At 40.0% G+C, this 5362-nt stretch overlaps 1 pseudogene; it reads left to right on the top strand.

Moving 5' to 3' along the window:
• Window positions 1-1865: 1865 nt before the first annotated feature.
• On the top strand, window positions 1866-3854 carry LOC149117361 (neuropeptide Y receptor type 2-like; annotated as a pseudogene).
• The last annotated feature ends 1508 nt before the right edge of the window (window positions 3855-5362 follow it).

The following is a 5362-nucleotide window of genomic DNA, read 5'->3' as shown; positions in this document are numbered from 1 at the left end:
AAGAATATATTTTATGAGAATATCTCGGCAAAAATTTGGGAAATTTTAAGGATATTTTAAGAATATATGAGAGGCTAAGATGTAAAAAAGAGTACTGATTTTGTATACGTTAAAAACTTGTAAATACAATACAATTATTAACTAAATAAACGATATAAAATTATTCCTTTCTTTCACAAAAGCAGAATGCTGGTACCTTTCTTCTTTAAAAGTAAGATCTGGCAGGTTCTTAGGGCGTCTTGTTGGGTCCCTCTTCGCGTTTCGCTTGGAAGTACTGGAGCATTTTAGCATTAGTTTTTCATGAACCAGGATTTTGTAATGCCGTCGTGATCGGCTCCAGCATATTTCACTTCAACCTTAACTTCATGCTTTTGTCCTCGCGGCTTTTTTATTTATTTCCTATCTTACACATTTCAATTCGCGGTAACTAGCTTAGTTATATTTGCTGAGCTTTGTTCTTTGCTTAATTGTTATCAATTCTTTGTATTAAAATTCGGATATAGAGTGTTAATCTTTTGTCCGCCGTCTTGTCTGTTCGACTCAATTTTTCAGTTTCATCGTTTTACACTCAATTTTACTTTTCTGCACTGATTTGGGGTTAATTCACATATTCTTAGCCAATCATAATACAGAAATTGTTACTTTTATATTATTACGTCAAGTACATGTGGTACTTCATTTTATTTCAAGGAAAAGTACCTCATTCACCCCTTGAACCAACTCGTACTGAAGCTGTACCACTTGAACCGCTTGAACCCTAACCTTCAGGACGAGATCAAGTGCTAAATACTAAACAAACCTTTTGTAAAAGGCCTCTCTCCTGTATGTATTCAACAAACGAGAAGCCCGCTCGTTTATTTACAAGGTTTCTGTCTTGAGTGTTCTCCTTTACGTATCAGGAGAAATACACGACAAATTAAAAATATTCCTGAAAACTATATAGTAAATCCTTTATTGACCAAGCTTGTTCGATCAAATGGCTGCGTATTGGCCTCGTTCTCTTTTGGCGAGTTAATAGAGCTCGACTCCGTCTCGCTCCATAAACACGCGAAAAACGAACTTGGCCAATATCCAGCCATCTTGACCTCACACCCATGGTCAATAACCCATATTTCTCGTCACAAAAGCCGCCGCGCAAATCTAAGCATTCATTTTTTGCTTCTCAGATCGCAGTCCTGAAAGTAAAATTGGCAGCCAAACATGAAGGGAAAAAAAATACTTAACGCCAATCTTTTGTGCTTTTTTTCTGAACAAGCAATACCCTGAAGTTTAATTGGTGGGATTTCCATCCTAGGCCTATTGGTTTACATCGCCAGGTCCGGATCTTTCAGGAAATCAATTAGAGCATAATGGCAACGAGAAAAGAAAACGTTCTTTGTTTTTTAGCTTCGATCACGTTTTTCTTGTGAATAAAATAATTCAAATTGTATGAATTACTATCGCAACACCTGGGTCTTCCAAATAACCCGAACCTTTTGAAAGGATCAATTCATGGTGAAAATCATTCGGTGCTGCAAACTAAAGCATAGTGTATCCTCATTTGCATTTTATTTGAACCGAATTTTCCGGTTGATTGGGAATCATCCCTTGTTAATTTTAAGTACATGAAATGCGAGTTGTCTTTATCGTCAAGTTTGAAAAAACATTTGTCAGCTTCGTAACTGTTTCTCTTTCTCTCAGAAGACAACATTATGGTTATTTGCATGCACTGTGGGAGAAGCCAATAAACCAACAATCTGATTGGTACTTAGTATGATAATTGATTTTACTTCGTGGACATGAATGAAGTCATCCTCAATTGTTAAATGTACTGTAATAGTACAGAATATAACAGGTAATAGCTTTAGATAAAACTTTAATTTAGCACTGAGTGTCAGGGTGGAAGAATGCCTAACTCGACAAATGCGAATGTTTCTACCATGATGGAGGAAAGTTATTCTTTCACACCAGTACCAAGAAGTCTCGCTATCGCAGTCCTCGTGATGTTGTCGATCTTGATTTTGACGGGAGCTTCTGGAAACGCTTTCGTGTGTAATCTGCTTCGAAGACACCGTGACCTTCGCAAAGTACCTCACTACCTGCTCGCCAGCCTTTCTTTGACTGGTATTCTAACATCGCTCTTCGGTATGCCGTCCCTGTTAACAGGAACGGTCGTCAGTTACCTTCAGGCTGGCCATTTATCATTCGCTGAGATATTGTGTAAAATTGGTCTTCCTCTTTCTGTCGGTTGCATAGCGCTAAATGCGTTAACTATAACTCTTATGACAATAGATCGCCACGATTGCGTTGTTCGTCCATTCGGTCGTCGGCTATCAACGGAAAACGTTAAGAAAATTCTGCCACTTACTTGGCTTGTGGCCTTCATAATTACTGCTGTACTCCTCGAAACTTTTAAGAAAAGAGACCTCTGTTTGCTATACATGGTTTCCTTATAACCAGCCTAAGTCTTTTCGAACCAAACAAGGTAATTTTATCCTAATTTACTTAACGGCAATTACACAGCTAGATACGCAAGCGATCGTGCTAGTGATAATTACTTTCTTTCGTGTCATTAAGAGCTTACGCGCGCCAACTATTCTACAGTCGGCAAATTCATCCTTTCATCAACGCCAGGAGAAAAAACTTACATATCTGACGTTTAAAATCTGTGGAACTTACATTTTATCCAGGTTTCCATTGATCATTTGCAGCATTGTTGCACGCCGCGAAGAATTTCAAGGGAAGGCGCTCAACACCGCCATGCTTCTGACAGCCACGACGATGTATTCTCCTTTCGTGTTAAATCCAATTCTTCATTTCAGAATGCTCAGAGCCAGGCAGCCAAACCTTGTTGGCCATTTTGTAAGACCAGCCGCTCAGGCACGACCGACGGTAGAGAATATCCGAGCAGACGGGGTAGCCAGCCTGAACAAAAGAAATGTTACTATTTCAGCCACCTGAGGGACCGTTCATTTTTTATGAGGGAGGGGGGGGGGGGGCTGGTGGGATTTGGGAAGCACCATTTAAAAATCGCATGACCCCCCCTCAGCTTACCAATTTTTTCACATGGCCCCCTCCCTTATAGCGGTCATTTTTTGGGATGACCCCCCCCCCCAAAAAAAAAAAAATTGAACAAACAATATTTAGATTTTAACTTTTTTAATATTTCTCTATTATCCCCCTACTTCACGTTATTGTGCTCACTATGAAGACAATATTTACAATCCCTATACTACAGAGAGCTGTTGTTTAAAAAACAAATCAAAAGAAAGAGAAGTCAATTTCGGATCTCCTAGTTATGGCTCGCCTTGAGCGTATGGCATTTGGCCTCTCATTGGCATCCTCCTCATCTGAATTGATGAATGCAAGAATGACGTCACTTGAGTCATCTTCTCCCCCAGAGTCAATGGCATCACTGTCATACTCATCGTTATCACTTTCATCCGTTTCACTGCTGTCAGCACTTGCCCTGTTGTCATTTTGTGTCAATGTCCTGGCAATCTTTTTAAGTGCGAATGGCTGTTCAGAAAGGGCGAGTGAGTTTTCCATGCCAAGGACTAGTTGAAGCCCAGTGATGGAAGAAAACTGAACTTCTCCATCAAAGAGCACAGAGCAATGGTGGAAAAGTTGAATGTCATATTGAAAGATGTAAAGGAACGCGATTCCACACCCTTTCAGTCCAGTGGGCTTGCTTTAAAGCAGGGCGAAGAATTTGCCCACAGTTTTAATGTAAAACAGATCAAATGTATAGATGCTAAGTTGACGAAGGTCACGCAGGACATGGAAGCACTAGAAAATAAGAAGAGCAATTATAACAGCATATTCAAGGGCATACTCAAACAGCGCATCAACAAAAGGAGAAGGAAAAAAGAAAACCGCAGAAAGTCAAATGAAAGAAAGAGGAAGCGGACTGAAAACAACGTCCAACGAGTTTATGGAATCTGTGTTGGAAACCCGCTAGGAAATGATCTTCCACAATGCCTTGTGTACGGCCGTCCCGGAAGAGTGTATTAAAGTTGAGGATGTTGCCACGTCGTTATTTAGAAGAGATGGGCCATACATCGCACAGCTCGTGGAAGGGAATTATTTCACCAATGCTGCAAGAAGCAGAATCACCACCAACCTTGAGCAGGAAGTCAGGGATTATGTTTACACCAGGAGCCATAATCGGGGACGGAGACCGTAAGTCTCGGGATTCGCGCGCACCTATGATATGGGACAATTTTTCTATTTTTAGAACAAATTGCGCCACCCTGACGTCATATATCCGCGCGGATTCACGCACATGTCGTTGGCTCTCGCGTGGATGTTGTCACGTTGCGTGATCAAATGGTGAGAGTTGAGAGATTCTCTTGCGTATTTTTCACGGCGATGACAGGGAATAAGGCAAGGAATACGAACCAGGGCGCTTATATGTAGTTTTATGCTCTGAGCTAACAGAAAAGGTGGGTTTTTCAGGGTCGAAAACAAGACTTCAATCTCGCGCTGAGGATGAATAATAAGATCTGCTCCCGCTAGTTGTAAGCTTACGCGTATGTTTTTGCGTTTGTTCTGACTTAAGAATATAGCAAGAAAACTCTCTACTCTGGTATCGAGTTAATTTGTGAGTTTCTCAGACAATGGTTAATCATAACCAAAACCTGTTTTGACGGTTTCTTATTGTTTCTGCTTGTTTGGTGAGTTTGCAAAAGATTTTGCCGGAAAGGAAAGTCTGACGCGTACAATTGTATCATTTGCATAGTGCAGCTCGTGCACTTTCAAGTCCGAGTCGGTGTTTTCAACTGTCAACAAATCTTGACAAAAATTTCTTTCGTTATATTTTGTGCTGAGATGCTGCAACAAATTTCACGAACGCAAAAAAGGCTATTAACATGATGTGTGTTTCTTCAAAATAAACATAGTGAAGTTTTACATGGCAAAAATGAAAATAGACAAGGAGTTTTGATAACTCGATCAACAAAATCGAAATCGTTATTCGAAGTTGATTAAAGAAAGCGTCATCGTAACTTTGCTGATTATTTCTGCTTTATTCGCATATTTTCAGCTTAGCGTTTAATATGTTCTCAAACATTTATCAATCTTAACCATATTTAAAAACTATAGAGCTATTGTTTGAGTTCGATGTACGCTTTCACACGAAAGTGCGGCGGAATTACAATTTGTCATGTTTACTGACTGTGCAAAACACGCATCGGCGGGCACTCTCATTCATCGACAACAGAGAATTTACTGGACTTTTACACGAATAAAACTGAGCAGTATCTACGGACGTAAAGTTATTGGGCCTTGATGAAACATCAAGCGTTGCTTACAATTCAAGCGAAACTCAAACTAGCAATTATTTTGTTTAGTTTTCGGTCGCGATAGACTGGCAAATTCCTCG

The sequence above is a fragment of the Orbicella faveolata genome, unplaced genomic scaffold (assembly GCF_042242905.1).
Source record: "Orbicella faveolata isolate gen_17 unplaced genomic scaffold, um_ofav_v1 contig_12, whole genome shotgun sequence".
NCBI classification, from domain to species: domain Eukaryota; kingdom Metazoa; phylum Cnidaria; class Anthozoa; order Scleractinia; family Merulinidae; genus Orbicella; species Orbicella faveolata.
Note: the sequence above shows the minus strand (reverse complement) of the source record. Positions and strands in the feature narration are given on the sequence as shown.